Source organism: Tursiops truncatus, chromosome 18 (genome assembly GCF_011762595.2).
Source record: "Tursiops truncatus isolate mTurTru1 chromosome 18, mTurTru1.mat.Y, whole genome shotgun sequence".
In the NCBI taxonomy this organism is placed as follows: domain Eukaryota; kingdom Metazoa; phylum Chordata; class Mammalia; order Artiodactyla; family Delphinidae; genus Tursiops; species Tursiops truncatus.
Genome location: NC_047051.1, coordinates 49,280,095 through 49,302,759, shown reverse-complemented (window position 1 = coordinate 49,302,759; position 22,665 = coordinate 49,280,095). Strand labels below are relative to the sequence as shown.

General features: G+C 36.9%; 1 long non-coding RNA gene across 1 annotated transcript in view; it reads left to right on the top strand.

The window, feature by feature from the left end:
- The window catches only part of LOC117308818 (uncharacterized), a 497,295-nt gene that overhangs the window by 377,523 nt on the left and 97,107 nt on the right, over window positions 1–22,665 (top strand). The window contains exon 9 of the long non-coding RNA XR_012327721.1: window positions 9,436–9,612. This is a non-coding gene — a long non-coding RNA (uncharacterized lncRNA). The remainder of the gene's footprint in view (window positions 1–9,435; window positions 9,613–22,665) is intronic.

Below are 22,665 nucleotides of genomic sequence, written 5' to 3'. Positions count from 1 at the left end.
TATTTTTCTGTGCAGATTTGATGTTACCATATTAAGAGGGAAGGAGTAATTGTTACATAATTAACTCTGCTCTCTCAGATGTCACTGTCAATCTATTTTGCTTTATATTTTTATAAGTTTCTAGAAAATATATCTAGTACTTGCTTTTGAAAGACCCAGCCTGGATATTAAATCAAGTTCCGTACCAAATATTTCTTTCATTGCAGATCTCATGAACTCTAAGCTTTGTTGTTGTTTTCCTTTGATTTGGGGAGAAAAACAGGATCTCTACTTAAAAAGCAGATGAGCCCCGATTCTGGAGGCAGACTACCTGTTTTCAAATCTTGGCTCTGCCGCTGATTAGCTTTATGACCCAGGGCCAGGCACATAATCTCTCTTTAACTTAGCTTCTTTATGTATAAAATGAGAAAATGATGTTATCTTTCCCATAGGGTTAAAAGAGTGCCAGCCAGGACTTTAGCTCTTCCTATTATTTGCAAGATGAATAGACAGCCTGTTCCACACAGCAAACATTTGATCATGCACACTTACCTGGTCAGCTCATTTGTCATGTGCTCTCCACGGGGCCACCATATCGCACAATATAGAATATAATGTGAATGACACCCCCGGAGGCCCATTATTGTGTTCTCCGAGAATAGTGTCTCCTGGTGTTGTATAATTTGGAGGTCTTGCTCCATCTGCTTCCGTTTTATACCTATCAGTGCACACCATCAGCTTTTTGCAGAACTTCTAAACCACGCTAAGAGGATGAATTTCCTCTCTGTGTTCCAGAAAAGGAGAGAAAGAAGTTCTTCTATTATAGAAGAAAACAAACTAAGCAAACATATCTATAGAGATGTGACCAAATTGGACTAAGCAATGTAGTCAGTTTGCTATTCTATAATTCATCTAAAACAGGCAGATTATTCTGGGGAGACCTCCCAGTACTGTGTGTGTTGCTCAGGTAATGTAAAAGGATGCTCTCAGGGAACTGGTATAACCAAATATTTCGGTTCTATTATCATGGCAATATTTACAGTGGGTGTTCCCTAATAGATGTTGCTTTCAAAAATGTGTCTTTTATAAGACAAGGAGGGGTAAGATATTCTGTTTCTTATTCTTTTGGGGGGCACTTTGAGTATGTGACACAGAGTATAAGGCATTCATTGTATTAGGATTTCAGAGCTCGCCCCTGGACATCAATACTCAAGAGACATTGATACTCAGTTGGACTAAATTCAAAAGAATACTTTGAATTTTAAGGTATGGGAATTTGTGCTTATTTTTGTTTCAAAGCGATAACCACCTGCTGCCCTGCCAGAGTTTTGTTTCTTCCAGTCAAAATAACGTAGCTCTTAAAAATTCATTTTCTCTACTTCTGAGAAGCACAACATTAGGAGAAAATGTTCCCTTCTATTTCTTTAGTTTTTTTTGTTCCCCAAGTTGATTACCAAACCCTAGGGGTAACAGAATCTAATTCAATCATCATAAATGTAGCATGAGGCCCATTTAGGAATTTTCTAGTCTGTAATCCAATCACATCATCTTGCTTTTCTGGCCAAAAAAGAGACTGTTGCCAACAGCACAGAGAAGGCATCTGAAGTTTCCTTTTTTAAACTTCACATTAATAACAACCACTTGTAAAAATAAACTGTATTCAAAAGAGAAGTGCTTCTTCATATCTCCTCAAAGAATTGTGAAATTACTATGTGTAAATGTTTATAAAGGCTTTAATTAACACCTTGGGATTTCACATAGAGATCTGTAAATAAACAGTGGATTGAAATTTGAAAAAATACTTTTGAAACCTTTACTGTATACAATACTTTTAATTAACGCCTAATACCTCCTCCTGACTATATTATTTCTAGGAACTTCTGTAATCCTTTATCGTAGTTTCTGCTATTGCTTTCTGTCTACAGTCTTCTTTCCGCTTTCACAACTGCCTTATTCTTATCAGCTTGCCATTTTATCATGGACTGATGGTGACTTCTCCCCAAGATTCTGAATTTTCAACTTACATTTGAACACATCATCATCATCCATTTCAATAACACGTTTTTATACCTGATGCCCTTGACTTTCCTCCGTATTTTTCATTTATTTATGTATTTAATTTGATTTAACTTTGATCTACAACCGGAATTTTTTACATTCCCTGCTCTTGGATTGCTGGAGAAAGTCATGCTGATTTAGGTGCTCTAAATTCATGGCAAATAACCTTTGATGAGCTCTCAGCGAACCCTGCTAGCCAGTTGCTATGCTGCAGAGCCATAGTCTTCATAGCTGCCATTCCATAGATGTTTTTCTCTCTTCAGACCTGGAAACCAATCCATATCCCCTTTTATTTTCACCAAGATTAATAACATCATCTAAAAAAAAGTCAAACGTTTCCCAACTCATATTCCCTCAGGTATTTCCCACCTTACATTTACTTTGTATTAATATTTTCATCTGTCACCTTATTCTTAGTTCTTATAAAACCTTAATTCTTATAATGGAGAAAGAAGATTCATTTTCCTCTCAAGGCCAGTGGTTTATACTATGCTCACAATCCCATCCCTTTTGCAGAACTTGAACTATTAATTATTTCCTTTATTTCACATCTTCAAGAACTTTCTTTTGCTTTCTTTCTTCCTTTCCTTCTTTCTTTCTTTTTTTTTTTCCTTTTTTTTCCTTCTTTTTTTTTCCTTCTTTTTTTTTTTCCTTCTTTCTTTCTTTTTTTTTTTCCTTTTCTTTCTTTCAACATGCTGGTATCTTTCTTGAAACTGCTACTTTCTATGAGTTTCCTTTTCAGTAGCATTCTATGCTCACTAGCTCCCATTTTTTAACTTGCTGATTCCATAAACACAATTTGATGTGTAGTATTCCATTGAGAGGAAGTCACAATCTCCTAATTGTAATGAATCACCTTATATTTAAAATAAATCACAAATATTTACATGCTTTTGTCTGTCTTCTCAAAGGAGAATAAAAACCCTTTCAAGACAAAGACTTTATCTGTCTGGTTCCTCACTGTATATCCTACATATCCTGTCTGGTGCAGAGTTGGTACTCTATAACTGTTCACTGAGTGACCAGGTAATCACCTAATCCAAACCAACTTTAAGTTTCAGAGACTTCTGATAATAATTCTGCTCAATAGTAATTTTATGAGGAAACATTCTTTGAGGATTATCTTCCTCATCTTTCATTTCCACCAAGATATCCAGTCAGCCCCCAGTTTCTTGTTCTACAAACTCTCATATGTATACTTTTCTTATCTGTTCTTATTTCAGCATTCTCAAATGGGAAAATTTCAGTACCGTAGCCTAGCACAGTATCCATGCCTCTTGTTCAATCCATCCTGCACTGAGCTACCGGTATAATCTTCATCTGAAACAAAGTTCTGGCCACACAACTCTCAGCAGCTTCTGTTGCTTACACACTAGAATTGTAAGCTCTAATTGGTCTTTATTGCCTTATCTCTGAAAAATTTCCTATATGAAATTTATGTCCCAGTTAAACATTTTTCAAATATACTCCATGGTTTTTATAAATATAAATAAAGATAAATGCCTTCCTAATCCATTTCTTCTGAAATTTCTTCTTCCCTTAGCTATCTAACCCATCTGTCAGGATTTAATTCAAATGTTACCTCCTTCAGTAAGCTCTGTCAGAGCTCCCCAAATGGAAGTGACCTCTTTCACCTGTAAATCTTCATAACATTTTGAACTCTTTTCATGGTATGCCTCACATTATGTATTTATTCAACATATTCTATATATTTTTCTCTTGTTTACAAAATTATACATTGTTTGAGTACAGGAATATTGTTTTTAATATCCTTTTATTTCCTTAGTGCTTAGCATAGCATCTTTTCCCTCCAGCTTTATTGTAGCATAATTACGTACAGTGAAATCCATTTAAGTGTACAGTTTGATGAATTTTGGTAGTTACATACAGTTATCATACCATAATCAAGATATACAATATTTCTAATACTATAAAAAATTTCCTCATGCATCTTTGAAACCTGTCCTCCTTTAATCCATAGACTTAGGTGATTACAGATTTTTCTGGAACTATAGTTTTGCCTTTTCCAGCCAGAATTTATATGAATAGCATCGTATAAGTTGCTTTTGTCTTTGACTGCTTTCATTTTGCAGTTTTCCACCCATGGTGTTTCATATTTTAATTGACTTCATGTATTGAAATTCCACTGTATTGCTGAGTATGAATATACCACAATGTTATGTTTATCAATTCACAAGTTGATGGACATTTTGAGTTTGTTTGGGTTTTTGTTTTCAGCTTTTGGGTATTGCAAATAAAGCTGCTGCGAACATTTATGTACAAGCTTTGGTATGAATACATGCATTCATTTTTCTTAGCTAAATCATGTTGTAGATATGTGTTGGGAAGCTGAGTGCAGCCAGTCCAATAAAAAGTCATAATCCCTTGCTCAGCTCTAGGACCTGAGCCAATTTTCAGATCTGGAACCCATTGACTAACAGGTGGCCTCATTCCTAGGAAGAAGGTCACAGCAACTTCCTGGCAATTGTATATTATAATGATTTCACAGTCCCTCCCCTGAAAGACCTAAGTCATTTACTCAGATTGCTACATACTTGGGAGAGGGAAATGCTCAGACATTTCAAGGACTATTAGACACAAGTAGAAAGTGAATTTGATGCTTGGGGAACCAAAGCATCATCACGGTTCCCCTGCTAGAATACTGGTTTATGAAGGTAAGATAATAAATGGAGTTCTGACTAAAATCCAGTTTCTAATGGGTCTACTGGTTCCACGGATCTACTCAGTGGTCATTTCCCGAATGCATAACTAGGATGAACATACTTGTAGTTGGGATCATTTTTTCATTGAGTATTTTGCCTGTTAGATAAGAGATAACATAATGAGGACAGCCTAATAGAAACCTCTGAAACTTCCTCCACCCATGCTGGCTCACACATTCTGGGGCAAGGGTGTAGTAGAGCATGGCACAGATAGTGGGGCGGTGGTCCCTTATCATTTCCTTATCTCCTTTTAATTTGTCAGTCTGGCCTCTTTCAGATACTGATGGATCCTAGAGAATAACTGTAGATCACTGCAAGTTCAAACACATAGTAGCCCTGTTTGCAGCCACTGTGCCAGATGTTTCATTGTTGCTCGAGGAGATATAGAAAGCCTCAGCTAAATGACACTGGGCCATTAATTTGGTAAATGCATTTTTTTTGTATTCTAATAAGAGGATCAGAAATAGTCCATATTTTCATGGAATGGACAAAAGTATTTATTAATAGGTGTGCCCTACCTAGGGCTATGTTAACTCATTCTCCTTCTCTCATAATAGGATATAAGGGGATCTGGAGCCCACAGAACATTGCATGCATACATCATATCAATGACATTATGTTGATTGGGCAGGATGAACAAGAGGTGGCTATTTGCTACAGGCTCTGGATCCTACATCAGGATCTAGCCTGTCCTCCTTTTCATCAATAGAGGTCTTCTTTTCTTTAAGCCTAATTCATTTATTTGCCTACTCAAAATTCTTGTGCTGTTGATTATACTTTCCTTGTCTTGTATATTTAACATCTTCTCAAATAGCTTTTTCTTATCAATTTTTGAAGCTCTCCGTAAAAACAAACTCTGAAAATCCTTCCCTTACCCCAAATTCCCATCTATCCTTGTTTCCATCCCTTTACCTTGTCCCACCTTATAGTCAAAATTTTCCAATTTGGTTTTAATATCTATCATGTAATAAAATTTGATATTGTATTCCAGCTTTGCAATCCCCTTGAGCTTCAGATTCATATAACTAACTGAGTACATAATCTTTTTACTTGGATGAGTCAATGTTACCTCAAACTCAACTTATTTAGATTCAAAGTAATGCTCCATTTGCCACTTATAATCTTTACACCCAGTGGTCTTTGACTCAGTATAGCTCTAGAAAACAAAGGAATTAATCTTAACATTTCCCTCTCTCTTATTCTCAATACCTGATCTCCGACTAGGAAGGTTTATTTTTCCTCCCAATGCTTTTCCAATGTGTCCCTCTTTCTTCTCTACTGCCTCTGCCCTTGTTGTAGAATACTCTCGCCTAGAGTATTGTAATCGTTTTCTAACAGACTCTCCCTTACTGTCAGTTGTCCTCTTCCAGTCCTTACTCCATAGTCAGAATAATTTTTTCTCTTCAAACAGAAACCTGATCAAGTCACACCTTCTGTATAACAGTTTAGTAAAATAAAACCCCAAATATTTAATGTGGCCAAACACGCCCTGCATTGTCTGTCCTCACTTTTCTCCACATTGTGCTTTAATCTTACACAACTCCCTCACCCCACGCTCTTCAAGTAGGGAGCTCTTGCCATTCAATCACCAGTGATGCAGGAAGGACTTCTCTGGCCATCTCAGTCATTTATTGCTCCCCGTTAAATGTGCTCTATACATGTACTCCATTCTGTACCCTTATTTATGAAGCATTCAACTAGAAGTGGCTATGTGTCAAACATTATATAAGCATTTAAAATATTAGCTCGATTAATACTTATAACAATCCTATGAAATAGATACTTTAAAATTTTCCATTTTACATATCAGCAAACTGAGGACAGAGAGGTTAAGTAACTTTCCCATGGTCACATAGCTAGTATATGACAGAAGGGATCAATCTCATCAGAGCCATGAAGGGGATCCATGGATCCAACAGAAGGGGTCCATGTTTTAAGGAACTTACTACTTATGCTGCCTCTCTCCCTTAGTGACATTTTTCAAAGTCATAACTTACATTTATTTGTGTGAATGTCTGTTTTCCCATTCTAAAGATAATGATCTGTTTTGCTCATTATTATGGTACATAATGCAAGTAGAAATGAAGGGATGAAAACCGAATGAATAAAATATTGAACTATTTATTTATATCAGTCTGTATTTTGGATGTTAACTTCCTCTTATATGTGTCCTGTGCTCTGGAATTTCATACTGCTAGGTTAATTATTTCCAAAAAAATATGTATGAGCCTTGGCAGAGGTATTTAAAATAGGTAATGAATATTTTCATGGCCTAACAACTTAAAAAATGGAGGGTCTTAAGTAGAGATATCAGCATGTCAGAAATGTTAGAGAATATTCATTTTTCACTCATGTTGAAAGTTTCATGAACCAGAAAGTTTCATGATGTTTCATTTCCCTTCCTCCAATTAATTATGAATTCAAATTCCTTGTCAAGCTTAAGTCAAGGAATAGTAAAAGAAGGGAACATTTTTCTGATTATGAAATAACACATGTTCATTACATGGAATTTTAGAAATGTAAAAGATTTTTAAGAAGAAATTAAGAATCAATTACTGCTAAATCTGCCAAAAAAAGAAAAACCAGAATAGTTTGATGCCTAAATCCTTTAACACCTATATGCATATATAGATATATAAATCATATTTATACATACATATATGTCAAATACAGAGGAATACATATACATATGTGTGTATGAGTGTGTATACTTCAAAATTAGCATGTTACTTTAAATGAATGCCTATTTAATTTTATATAAGAAGCATATTTCACTATTATTGTTTTTCAAAAACATGATATTTAATGTCTAGATACTATTCATCCTATGGATAAGCCATAACTTATTTTACAACTTGTTCTTATTTTCAGTATCTTTAAAAATAATAATTCAACGTTCTCTTATGTATAAACCGCTATCCACATCGCTGAAGTTTTCCTCATGATTGAGTCCCCAAAGTGGAGAGAAAAGATCTTAAATGTTCTCACCAGAAAAAAGAAATAATAATTATGTGAGGTGATGGAGGTGTTAGCTAATGCTACAGTGGTAATTATATTGCAATACAACATGTGTATCAAATCAACATGTTGTACACTTTAAACATACATAATGTTATATGTCAATTAAATCTCAGTTTAAAAAAGCGAATTTTAATTCCTTGATTCATATTGCTGACTGCTTCCCAGAAAGGTTGTACATAATTAAACAGAAGCATATGGGGTACCTACTTTATGATACCTTTATCAACTTTAAATGTTGCTCCTGGAAACAAAATCTTTGATGATTAAAAACTTTGATAACACTATGTCAATGAGTGTTTGAGAAACAGATATTTTCATATTTTGTGAATATGTGTAAAAATTGCTACAAATTATATGGAGGGAAATTTGGAAACTCCTGCTAAAATTTCATTTCTCTTTTGATAGCAATTTAATTCGTTTCTAGGATTTCTCCAGATATGTTCAAGCTTGGTCTCAAAGTCATGTGTACAAAAATATTCATGACCCCTTGTTTGTAATAGCCAAAGGCTGTAAGCCACCCAACTATCCATCTATAGGAGGTTGGTTATATAAATATGGTATAGGCACACCATAGACTACTGGATCAATTAGCGCTCTCAATGCTAAAAATAACAGAACTCTAACCCAAATTGGCTTACACTATAAGAAAATCCATTGATAACTTGACAGTCCAGAGGCAGAGTAGACTTCAGGGTGGCCTTAACCTCCTGACTCTCATATTCTTGACTCTTACTATCCCCAAAGACCTACTTTCTCTGCTCTGCCTTCTGCATTATCTGCTAAAATACATGGCTTAGCTGCCTCCACTTGTGATTAAAAAATGCTCTGGGCTTCTTCATCTCATGGAGAGAGGGAGCAACTCCCCAATCATTAAAAAAAAATAAAAAATCTAGGCTTCATTTTGATTGGGCCAACATTGGCCATTTGACACTGAAATAATCACTGTTGAACAGGGACAACATCCCTGGAGTTACAGATGTTATGAGTCTCACTCAAACTTTAGTGCAGTGACACAAAGGAGGTGGAAAAGTGGAAGGTCACTGGGAAGCAACCTCATATCCACTACAATTTTTATGCAGAAATATAAGGTAGTTTTATATGTACTGATACCAAATAAACTCCAGGATATAATATAAGCCTAAAAATAACAATAAGATGTTAATTATGAAAACACACATATTTGCTTGTATATGCAAAGAATCTTTCTAGAAAGGCACATAGGATCTGGTAGCATGAGTTGCTTCAGTTTGGGATAGTGGAATAGAAACTTTTCATTGTATTTTTTCTTCAAGTTTTTTTTGTTTGTTTTTGTTTTGTTTTTACTTTGAGTTATCTATTTGTAATGTATGAAAAATACTCTCTTATTCTACTTTCTACCTCTTTGAATATAATGAGATTAGAATTTTAAAACATTAATTGGCCATTTGTATTTATTGTTCTATGAACTGTCCACGAATGTCTTTGGCCACATTTTCCTATTGGTGTGTGCAGTTGTTATTTTCCAAGAGGGCCCCCAGTGATCCTGGTATTCAGGCCCTTGAACATCTCCCTTTTACATTAAGATTGGCCTATGTGACCAGCTGATTATTGATGGACTAAGACTTCCAAGATTAAGTCATTAAAAAGCTTTGTGGCTTCTGACGTGATCTCTTAGGTCTCTTGCTCTGGAGGTAACCAGACATCATGACATGAAGATGCACAAGCAGTCCCTGAGGAGAGGAAGTGAGGACTCTCACCAGCAGCCAGCACCATGTATGTGAACCAGGGGTGAATGGGATCCTCCAGCCGCAGCCAACCTCCAGGTGACTGCAGCGTTTGACTATGACCTCAGGTGAGACCCAACCTAGAATTCCCAAATTCCTGACCCACAGAGGCTGAGAGGAATACTAAATGGTTACTATTTTAAGCCACCAAATTTGGGGATTATTTGTTATGCAGTAATAGATAATTAATATTGCACATAAGCAATTTTCTTATTGATTGATTAGAGATCGTTATATATGTTTTCCAAGTTCATGGTTTACTTTTCAATTTGTCTTCTTAATACATGGTTTTAAAAATTTTTTATGCAGTTGAATGTATAATTTTGCTTCTTGTCCCATATCTTTCTAATATCTCTCGGAACCATGTAAAATGATAATGGTGATTAAAGATTTTCTAATGTGATTCTTTGATTTAAATGGAAATCACTCTAGTATTTTACTATCCAGTATTATGTTGTTTATTGGCATAAGTTAGATATTCTTTATTATGTTGAAAAAGATTCTTTTATTCTTAGTTTTCTTAAAAAGTCAGTGATAAGTATGGTGAATATTAGCAAATGTTTTTCTGACACTTATTGAAATATTTTTAAATTTCTTAATGTAATGTACTATATATTAGCAATATGAATCAAATGAATAGTAAGTCAACATTGAATTTCTGGGAAAAACGATTCTTTGTGTGGGTAAATAATTTAATATACTCTTACGTTCTTACACAATTTTTAAGAAAAGTGTGCAAACTTATAGCTACTCAGACAGGAAATTAGTACATCATTAAGCATTTACATAGGTTCAGATATTTTATCAATACAAGAATTTTGTTCCCTGCTTTTACTGCAAAGACAGGAATAACTCTTACAGAGGATAGAAAATTTAAAGCTCTTTAAATGACAAAACTGGAAAAGGATTGATAAAGCAAAAAGTTCAGCAGCATTGCAGGCAAAAGGGGTTAGGGGGTGACCTTGCTTCATGAAAAAGCACTGATGTCAGAGCTTGGCCAGACCAATCCTTGACCACCACTATTAACTGTTAACCCACCTCTCTAACTTACTAATATTTTACTCAATATTTTTGCACTAATTTCATTAATAAAACTGATTTTTAGTTTCCTTCTTTTATTTTGGGCTCTATTTTAGAATGTTATATGCAACTTATATTAGCCCCACCTTAGGTTGGAGTCTTATTTGTACCTAAATCTTTGATAACATTTTCAAGTCCTTTGTAGGTATTTGGTTTATTCTGCTTTTTTTATTTTTAAACTTTCTTTGAATTAATTTTGATAATTTTCATTACACAGTTGTAAGTTGGTAGTCTATACTAGACCACTGATTTTCAAAGTGCAGTCTGAAATATTTTTTAGGGCACTGTGAGGTCAAAATTATTTTCATAATAAAACCAAGCTGTTGTTTGCTCTTTTATTCTCATTCTCTTCTGGGTGTATGGAGTTTTCCAGAAAGTAAATTATGTGTAATGATGTCATTATTCTGATATCTGAGACAAACGTGCTTCCATATTCTTGTGTTTTAAATATTCCTAGTTTTGTAAATCAACTATTCTTTAACAAAAAATAATGAAAAACAATTCCTAACTCAAAAAATTCCTAATAGATATGACTATTAATTTATTATTAAATAAATAGTTTAATTTCTAATATGGTAAATAATAATAGGTATGACAAACATAAACAAAGGCACTTCGGGTTCCTCAATACATTTTAAGTGTTTAAAGGGGTCCTGAGAAAAGTTTTGAGCATTACAGTTCTATCTAGATATTGTCCATTTTTTTTAATGCAAAGTTTTAATAGTGATTGTAAAAAATATTTCTTTATTAATGTTAATCTCTCCCTCTCTCTCTCATATATCTTTCCTAATAGTCTTATTTGTGTTTTATTCTCTTCTAAAAATTGGATATGCCAAAAGTCTGTCCATTTGATTGATTTCACTTGATTTTGCCCGACAGTAACAGTAACTAACGCTATTGTGAATTATTTTATGTTTTGCTTGTTGTTGTATCTTTCATAAAGATCTGAGGTTTAACACAAAGCTCGATTAATTTTTATTCCTTATTGTTCAACATGAAAACACTTAAAGCTATGTTTATGAACAAAAGATTTTGCCCTAAATATTTAAAACAAGCCAAGCTAATGCTTATGTACTACAGCAATAAACATATCTTCCTAGATACACAAAAACTCTGAAATAACATGCACATGCTTTTTCTTGATAAATTACTTAAGACATATTACAGTCAACCAAAAAATTGATCACAAAAATTCAGTAGTGTCTAACGGGTATTATGAAACGAAGTGATATTATTCATTGAAACTATCTAAACAGAGATTTGATCAATAAATTGCTATACATAAGTATATTTACTGAGCCCTTGACTTCCTGATGGTATTCTTCTATTTCCTTCATACAGTAAAAATAACTTAGCAGGTAAATAAATTTAAGGCACAACTTTTCCCCTTCAAATTTCTTTAGACCATGTATATTAGTATCCTATTGCTCCTTTAACAAATTGCCACAGACAGTGGCTTAAAACAACATCAATATGTTATCTTACAGTTTTGGGAGTTGGAAGTCTGAAATCAATTTCATGGACTAACATAAAGGCGTTAGCAGGGCTGGTTCCTTTTGGAAGCTCTAGGGGAGAGTCTGTTTGCTTGCCTTTTCCAGCTTATAGAGGGCACTCACATTTTGACTCAGGGTTGCTTCCTCCATCTTCCAAGCCAGCACCATAACATCTGCTCTCCTCTCTGACCTCTGCTTTTCCATTATTTCATCTCTTTCTGATTTGATCTTCCTGCCTTTCTCTTATAAAGACCCTTATGATTACACTGGGCCTACTTGGATAATCTAGGATCACCTCCTCTCAAAATCCTTAACTGATCATCTGCAAAGTCCCTTTTACCTAGTAAGACAACATATTCACATGTTGTGGGAATTTGGATGGGGACCTCTTGGGGGGAGGCTATTATTCAGCCTACCATATCATGTTCCATTTATCCTGGTACTTAGCATTCCAGAGGAAGAGTGAGGTCATCACTATTTTCATTTTATTAAATCTGTAGTTATTTTCAAAACAATTTAAAACCTCCTTCTATCTTTTTTTTTTTAATTCTTAAAAGAATGTGGTAGTGGTGGTCTTCACTGGTGAATTGAATTATTGGCCCCAGTTCTTCTCCCTTTCTGTGCCCAAACTCTTTGCCTTGAACTTTGCAGTCCCTGCCGCCAGTACGGGCTGCATTCCCTAGCCCTTGTCTTTGGTCTTGGCTAGCTGGCTTGCCCTCCAGCCTCATTTCATCACTCCTCACTTGCTCTGGTCCAGCCACATGCACCAGGCCTTCAGATAACATTCCCTTTGCCTCAAAGGTTAATCCTCTCTCTCTTGAATTTGGGTTCATTTTCCTCATCCTCCAGGCCACTGTGTTAGGGAAGCCTTCCCTGATTCCTGGACAAAGCTTTACTGCTCAGCACCCATTCACTGCTCTTCAGTCTCATTAAGCCAACTGCTGAGACAAAACTATGTTCAGCTGTTCTTGGAAACATGATCCATTCAACAGATATTTATTGTGCACCTGATATAATGTCCTTGAGAGGACTCTCAATCCAAGAAAAATGTCCCATCTCCAAAGACAACCCCTGTTGACTGAGGACCTGCTCAGACAGCTTGGCAGATGTAGCTCAGATCTGGTTTTCAGCTGCCCATACGTGTATTCACACGTATGCACTTTGATCTGCTTTAGAGTTTGCAGACTTTGAGGACTGCTGAGGATACTCCTGGGTAGACAGTCTTGACAGGAGACAGGGCTTGTTAACAACACAGACAACTTGGGTGATCTTGAGCCATCTGACAGTTGAATAAAATCAAGGTACTCTCTCCTCCATTTGTACAGAATTTTGCCTTCAGAAAACACTTTTGGTGCTGAAAGCCCCTCCAGGAACACTCTGGAGTATACCAGGGCTGACTGATGAGCCTAAGAGCCAGCGCTCATTGGCAAAAGCTGAATATGTTATTCTGCACCTCATTTCCCAGCCTGCCAGGCAGAATGTGATGGCTGGGATGACAGCTGACATCCTGGGATGGCCGTGAGATTTCATTTACTTGTTAAATGAGGTCACAGAACTGCTTTGTTTCGCTGTGATCAGTGTTTCCAACTCTCCTGTGGAGAAGGAAGGACGCTTCACACTGTTAGAGAAGTCTGCTTTCAGACCTCCAAGTTCTAATCATGCACTGTCCGTGACCTTTAGCTCAGCTGACACTAAAGACACTGTGCACCCATCTATAGACAACTCCTCTCCTCCAAGCCTGGTAGAGAGGAGAGTGGAGATGGCTTCTTAGAGAGTTGAATCCCTGGAGAAACATGCCTCCTAGCATGTCAACATCCTCCTAATTTCCTTCCTTTGTGTTTCTCTACATTGAGGCATATCTATTCTTCCTTATGAAGATCTGTCATGGGATTCAGCATGCTTATAGGGCTCGTTGATCACTGATCTTTCTGGAATTCTCTCTTTTTTTGTGACAATGTACCAGCAACTTCTTACCTGGTTCTGCATGCCAGAAGCAGCTTGTGATTTTTGGTGTGTTAAGCTGACATCTTCCTTGGCCTCAAGTTATGCTATAGCAATAGTATTCTTTCTCAAAAGTAGCACAGCACAAGACTGAAGCTCCATGAGGAGAGGAACTGTCTATTTTTCTTTCTTGTATTCTTAGCAACCCATATACACCTTCAACCATGGTAAGTCTTTAGTAATGAATGAACGAATGGTTTCCTTGGCAACCTCCCAAAGACTTTTCAGTTCCTACTGCTGCTTCCTGTCTACCTCTCTCAATGTTTTATCTCAAGTGAAGTAGAAGTGGAAAGAAGAGGTTGTGTGCAAGTGCTAAGCAAGCCCTTCATTGTGTTTTCTGGTATCTCTCTCCCTGAAACTACTCTCTATCCTGAAAGTTCTCTGGCACTACTTATTTGACATTGTGATTTCTTCCATTGACACATCTTCTCTGTTCTTTAGGTCTGTATTTTACAAAACACTTAGTTTTTGGTTATCAGAATTCCAATTTGAACTAAATTAAACGAAAATGTGGGAATTTGTTATCTCATGTAAGCAGTGGATATAGCTGGACTCAGGATCAACTGGAACCAGTATTCAAATGTTGCCAAGATTTTTTATGTGACTTCTTTCTTAGGGAAGCTGCATCTACTTTACTTCTACTGGAGATCAACTTTCTCCCCATTGTGTGGGAGATGGCTGCCAGTAGCTTTCAAGTCTTTCATCTCAGAATCTCCATCCCAAATCTCAGTATGAAAATCCTATGGAGAGACTTAGGTTCACATGGTTTGGATCACGTAACCCCTGCCTGGACCTACCTGTGGCTGGAAGAGTGGAGTATTGGGATCAGAAATCCCTTTGGGTGAGGGATGGAAAAGATATCCCACAGAAGTCAGTATAGTTTCCAGAAAACAGTAAGCTATTACTCAGTGTCTGATAGTAGACTAAGAGAAGAATACCTCAATAGTTGCGTTTACATTAAGCCACATCATTCTTTACATCATTGAACGTAGCTGTAATAATGATTCCTGTCTGCTAATTCTAACATCTGGGCCATCTTGGAGTCAGTCTCTGTTGATTATCTTTTCTGTTGAAAATGGATTACATTTTGCTATTTTTAATATGTCTAGTAATTTTGGATTGTATCCTGAATATTATGTTAGAGTCTCTGGATTCTGTTGTATTCTACTGAAGAGTGTTGATTGTATTGTTTTAGCAGGCAATTAAATGAATGGGCTGAAACTGCCAACTTTGTATCTTAGGCAGCAACTCCAATATCAGTTTAGTTCTTCTATCTTCTGTTTGACTGTTTTATGCATGCCTGGCTCAGGAATTAAACAGAGATTTGGGTGGAATTTATAAATAAAATTTGGGATCCTCCTTTTCTAGCTGTCACCTTTCCAGGATTCCCCCACTCACTTTCCAGGGCCTGTGATTATTCCAAACTCTATCCTCAAGTTCTTTAGGCCAGAAAGATTGTGGCTTTTTTAAATCAGAGTCTTAGATGTCCTTCAATTAAATTAGTACCTATGTTAGTCTACTTTTAAATCACACTTTCAATCAGATTAACTGATCCTGAAACACTTTGAGCGTGTTTCCTTTGCAGTTGTAAAACGAGGTGCCTTTTTGCAGAGATCAGTAGGAAGTAGAGAGACAGGAGCTTGAAACTGTAGCCAACAGCTGTGTGACCTTAAGCAAATCACCTCTTTTGTCTGAGGTGTGATTTCCTCATTTGGAACATAAAGTATCAGCCTCAAATTTCTTTAACACTAATGTCTCCACAAGTTCTAAATTTCTGGGTTTTCATGGTGGGATGAGAGGTGGGAGGGAAGATTCCTTCTCTCCATTCTCTCTTTTAAACAACTGTATTGAGGTACAATTGGCACACAGTAAACTGCACAAATTTAAATTGAATAACTTCATGTGCTTTGATTTGTGTATACCCCTGGGAAACCATCACCACAGTCAAGGTAGTGAACGTATCTGTCACTTCCCAAATTAGCTTGCGTCCCTTTGTGATACCGCCTCTTCCTTCCTTCAGCTCCTGTCTCCAGGCAGAAAACTACTAATCTTCTTTTAGTCTCTTTAAATTACTATGTGGCAGTATCTCCTCATGGTTTTGATTTGCAGAACCCTAATGACTAATGATATCGCGTATCTTTTCATGGGATTATTTGCCATTTATATATCTTCTCTGGTGCAGCATCTTTCAATGTTTTGCCTGCTTTTTCTTGGATTGTTTGCTTTTTTATTATTGGGTTTTCAGAGTTTTTACTATATTCTGGTTACAAGTTCTTCACCAGATATATTAGCAGTGTCTTTTAAAGAGCAGACGTTATGTGGAGCCTGAATTTCTGACCCACATAAATATAAGATACCATAAAATAGGGGTGGTTTTAAGTCACTAGGTTTTAGAGTAGTTTATTACATAGCAGTATATTATCAGAACATTCACCGTGGAATCGTTAATCTTTAATCACCAAGGAGTAAAGAAGGAGAGGAGCATAAATGAGTTAGGCAGCAGATACAATGATTAAATCTGCTTTTGCCCCACCCAATGGCTCTGTTTTCACTCCTTTGGGAAGCTGGAACTCTCCTTGAATTTTATAATTTCAGTTTCTGATAAAAGAGAAGGAAACAGCTTCTTCTCTGCAGAAATGAGGCTATCTTCTCTTCTATGTCAACTATTTTGGAAGATAGAACTTTGGTAACAAAGAGGGCAGATCCTTGAGACACCCCTGAGGTTGGTGGGTCCATGGCAAGGACCAGTGGAAAGGTCCCCATGGTCTTCAGTAAACATTTGAAGTAGGCCAGGTTTTCCTCCAGTGTTCCTGGAGATTCATCCTCTAACAGTCTCCTCTTCCTTTTCTGCTTGGGGCCTTGTGCTATCTCCATCCTTTTATCTGTTAAAACTTATTCTTAAGAAAGAATCTGTTTTCAGTCATTTGTCTGTTATGGGGTCTTAATTTTTGCTTTTATTCCACATCTTATCCTATGAAAATTCTTTCGTATAAAGATTTCCCCTCTCTGAAGAATTTCATGGAACATCATTCATTCATTCATTCATTCATCCATTTATGTTTTTATTCACTTACTCTGTAAGTATTATTAAACACTTCTGTACATCTAATGCTGAGGATATGATGGGGCACAAGTTTTAGTGTCTGCTCTCAGGGAGTTGTAGAGAGTGATGTCACTGCCTCTCTGGCCAGAAGTGTGTATTGGGGTGAACCCAGGAGTTCTTCCTGAGATATCTTTTTATCTATCTGGACAATGCCTGGGTCTGACTGTGAAATATCTCCAGTGAACTTTACCACTTCCTGTAAGAGCATGTCAGTCTGAGGCTGCAGAGGTTCTTCCAGTCCAGAGGCAGATATCTCAGGTAACCTCTGCAGGAAATTACACATTGCTCTTCCACAGAAGGAGGTGGGGGAGGGGGTGTTAACTTTGTATATAAGCAGCATTCTCGGACTACAGTTGGTGGACAGTTAACTTTTCTCAGTTGGCATACTTTTGGTACCTCAAGATGATAGGTTTGGAAGTCCTGAAAGAGCTTCCTCCTTTTCTGAATGTGAAATTTCAAGGGGAATACTCTGATGGATTTCCTGTATTAAATGGTACCTGAAAATTTGCAGACACAACGTAATCAGAGTATTGCTTGGTGCTTATAGGGTATGGGTTGTCAAGAACTAGGGCAACTGAATGTGGGAAAATGATCAATTAAAAATATGAGTGAAAAAACATAGGACACAAAGTTGTTAAAATTCCCTTTGCTTCTAAATGCAGAATGAAACATCACAAAAGAAAATGGAGATATCTAAGTAGAACAAAGGTCCAAGTGGTTTCTGATATGAGGTCTCAAAGCTACACATAATGGCAAGGACACTTCTCAAAACCCATACAGACTGTCAGCAGTGGAAGGTCAGATTCTTCCTCTCAAGCTGAAGCCGGCTTGTGTTAATGCTTAAAGTTTTTATTTGCAGTTGTTTTTAAAAATAATTTTGGGGGCTTCCCTGGTGGCGCAGTGGTTGAGAGTCCGCCTGCCGATGCAGGGAACACGGGTTCGTGCCCCGATCTGGGGAGATCCCACATGCCGCGGAGCTGCTGGGCCCGTGAGCCATGGCCGCTGAGCCTGCGCGTCCGGAGCCTGTGTTCCGCAATGGGAGAGGCCGCAGTGGTGAGAGGCCCGCGTACCACAAAAAAAAAAAAAAAAAAAACACTAAAATTACTTGGGGTATTTTTTGTTATAATAGTAATAGATATTCATTGTTATAAATGTTGAAAATACACGTAGGCAAAGATTGCATCTCAACTATTAATATTTTGTCATATAGATTTTTAGTCTTTTTTCTTTGCTCTTATGCATTTGCCTGAATTATATAAGGAATACAAATTAAAGTTAAAATATAACAGGAAGTTATAGTCCAATAGGAGAAAGTGCTCCTTCACCCAGATAATCACTGCCAAGAGTTTGTTGTCAAGTTCCACTCTTTTTTAATTTAATTTCATTTTCTTCTAAATTTTATTGGAGTGTAGTTGCTTTACAATATTGTGTTAGGTTATACCGTACAGCAAAGTGAATCAGATATATGTATACATATATCCCCTCTTTTTTGGATTTCCTTCTCATTTAGGTCACCACAGAGCATTGAGTAGAGTTCCCTGTGCTATACAGTAGGTTCTCATTAGTTATCTATTTTATACATAGTATCAATAGTGTATATATGTCAATCCCAATCTCCCAATTCATCCCATCTGCCACCCTTCCCTCTCAGTAACCATATGTTTGTTCTCTAAGTCTGTGTCTCTGTTTCTGCTTTGTAAATAAGATTGTCTATACCAATTTTCTCAGATTCCACATATATGCGTCCACTCTTTTTTCTATGCATATATATTTACCAAAAGTGGGATTTTAGTGTATGTTCTGCTTTATGACTCACTTTTTGTCTGATCATATATTAATCTTGTAAAATATTCTTTTATATCATTTTTTATGGAAAGGACTTAGTGATTTAATTATTCAAACTCTTATTAATATGTAGATTGTTTTAATGTTATGATCATCATGATTAGGTAAGTATTTGTATGTATCCTTACGATAAATTTCCAGAGGAGGAATGTTGGATCAAATATGTTCTGAACTTTTAAGTTTTCTCTTGATATAAAAACAAGAATTGTCCTCCAGGGCAAATTTACAAATTTAGAGTTCTAACAGCAGAATATGAGAAAGCATCTTTCCCTTATTGTTGCCTATGTTGAGTATTATTTTTTAATCTTCTCTAAATCTGATCCTAAGAATATCTGATAGTTGTAATTTATATATCTTTAATTGCTGGGAGGATGTGGGTATGCAACTTTCCAGTATAGAGGAAACAGTAAAGTGAATGTATTTTAATGTAGTCCTCGGGACTTATCTGTGTAACTTGGATCAAAGTGACTCAAAGTGGGAAAGTTGCTGTTGAGCACTTTGTAAGATGAAGTGGGATGTGGGGCAATACCTAATTCAGAGAACCCCTGTCGACAGCCTGAGTCCATGTTTATTTCGCATAAGAAGTGGCAGCAGGATGAGATGTGCTGGGAGCAAAGATGGAAGCAATGAGGGCCCTTGTGGGGCTGTGTTTCTTTTTCCTTTGTGAGAGTTTCTTGGCTTTAGGGTCTCTGGTGTGTCTACCTTTGACTTTCCATCTGACTTGAAAGTAGGGCCACCTCTTTGAATGCTTTTCTTCTTTCTGTAGGAGTTGTTGGAACCAACGCATTTTGGAGGGCCGGTCTACACACCTGGGCTTCATTCTGAATAACTATTCCTCTCTCCTCTGCCTACTTCAGCTCTGGTCAGCACATTAGACACGCCTGTGGAGCTTTCAAGACAATTCATACCTCTCTTCCTTTTCTATCCCCTCAGACCAATTAAACTAGAATCTCTGGGCTATGAGACCTGGACACAGAAGTGCTTTATTAAACGCTCCAGATAAGACACTAATGTGCATCCAGGCTAAAAAAAAACCACGGGACTAATTTATTTCCACCCTTCAGTTATCACAGGAACCAATTCTCTTCACACCGTCCCCCTCCGTCTATACGCATGTCTTTTTTCTAGCCAGCTCCAGCTTGGATTTTATTGAGAAGAATCAGAACAACAATATGGTAAACAACATACAGTCTTACTGCATAGGTGCACGTAAGCCTAATTGTGATAAGTATCACAGGGGTGCCCTTTTGTTAGGTCACCAATTTCTCCTGCAAGGGACAGTTCAGTGTGTTCTATGCATAGAATCAATTTCATATTGATTTAGTGGTTCAGATATATATTAGTACCAGCAAATAAATCATTCCCTTAGCTTCAAGGATGTGGGTCTAGAGGTTCAGCCAGGGGACTAGAAATAGTTATTGGTGTTCTGAAGCAGCCGATGAGCCTAGAGAAACTGTCCTATCTGAAGCCCTACCCTGACCTCTGGCAACCAGGCCGCAATCCCAATTCTGTCTTTTTTATTTTCTTGCTGACACCTCGGGTATAGAAATCGCCAAATCACAATGGCTAGCTGGACCCACGGCTCCCACTATGGCTTCTCTTAATCTTTCTCTCTTCAGGTTGGCTTTGACGCAGGACTTTGTAGTTTCCACGTAGTCTCTCAGTACTGGTCCAAAATGTTTATCTTTCCCCTAAGGTTCGGAAAAACCATAGGAAAGAATAGCTCCAGGCCAAACAAAGAAGCGTGCTCCCCTAGCAGCAATTGTCTCCTTTTCCTAGGGTCTTTTCCGGTTCTCTGTTTGGAAAGCTTCCGCATTCTCTGGAACAGCGGGCAAGAGACAAAAGTGTATATTTGACATGCAAAGACTATGCTTAGTATTCAAATAGTGCTATCCCAGCAGGAAAGTTCTCAGCACTTTTAAATCCGTTAACTCTTTTCTATTTGAATACTTAGGGTTTTGGTCCCACTTGCTGCTGGGGAAATGAAAACACAGTGTAAAGAAGGTGAAATAGTGGTCAAAGACCTACGGGCGTGCGGGAGACTTTAGCAAGTTACCTCTCTCTGAGCTTTAATGTTCTCATCTGTAAAGTTCATAATAACACCTGCCCTGCTGGACCCACAGGGGTGTTGAAACAGGATCATATGTGGGGATATGTGATTTGAAAACTGTGAGGTGATAAATACCTCTTTATTGAAGTTTAATCTATAAATAATAAAATGCACAAAGTTCCATATGTTTTTGCCAAATAGATATATTTGTGTAAAAATGCCCAAAGCAAGATACAATAGCTCACCATCACTGTAAAGGATCTCTTTTGTTCTTTTATGATTAATCCAAGCCACATCTCCCACCAACCCACAGAAAACCACCATTTGGATTTCTATAGAAATAGATTCATTTTCCCTGTCCCTTAGTTTCAGATAAATGGGATCATACAATAAGTGTTTTCTTGTATTTGACCTTGTTCTCTAAAATAATGTCAGTGAGATAATGTATGTTCTGTGTGTCATCCCTTTTTACTGCTGAGGGGTATTTCATTGCATGAATAAACCACATTTTGTTTATCCATACCCCCGTTTATGGACATTTGGATTATTTCCAGTTTTAGCTATTATGAATAAAATGACTATGAACATTCTTGTACATGTTATTTGGTGGATATACACTTTCATTTCCCTTGGATATGTACTCAAAGTGGAATTGCTGGTCTGTGGTTGTAGGTACAACTTTACCTTTGTAAGAAATTGTTAAACTGCTTTCCAAAATAGTTTTATAAGGGTCCCAGATGCACCACATCCATGCAAATCTTTTCAGTCTCTTTAATTTCAGCCATTCTCGTGGGTTTCAGTATGGATTTAATTTGCATTTCCCTAATGACTAATGGAGCGAATCATCTTTTCATGTGCTTATAGGTTATTTGTGTATATTCTTTGCTGAAGTGTCTTTTATCTATTTAAAAGTTAGGTTATTACTGGAGAGTCAAACCCATTTTTTGTTTCCCATTCTTATAGTTAAAAATCCTCTGATTATATCAGTTTGTTTCTTTAGCAAACACAATTGAGAACAAATTTAAGAACAGAATTCTAAATCTAATAGCCAGTGGTTTTTCCCAAGTCACCTGGATATCCTGTTAAAATGTTTGTTATGATTCAATATGCCTTGGGTATGGCCCAAGATCCTGAATTTCTGTCAAGGTACTGCAAATGTCAAAACCTCTGGTCCAGTTACCACCTTTGAGTAGCAAAGCAATCAGTGCTTCTCTGATGATGGAGCCCAGCAGTATTGGAAGATCATTTTATATAGCTACATCTATATTTATTGTAAATCACTGTTCTTGTGGAATCATAGCCTGAGAAAGCCAAGGGTGAAAGGAGTCTTCAGAAATAAGATTAAAAGTTATAGATTCTGGTATATTGATTTGACTAGTGGGCCCAATTGTCCAACCTCGTGTTTTCAAGCCATTTGCTGTATAGCGTGGTTAATGTCCCTTCACTTACACTCTGTGTCAGGCATGTGATTTGCTTTGTCTAGCGAGATGTTAGCAGCTTTGGCAAAGCAGGGCCTTGACCAGTCCTTGTGCATTTGGGTTTGCCCTTG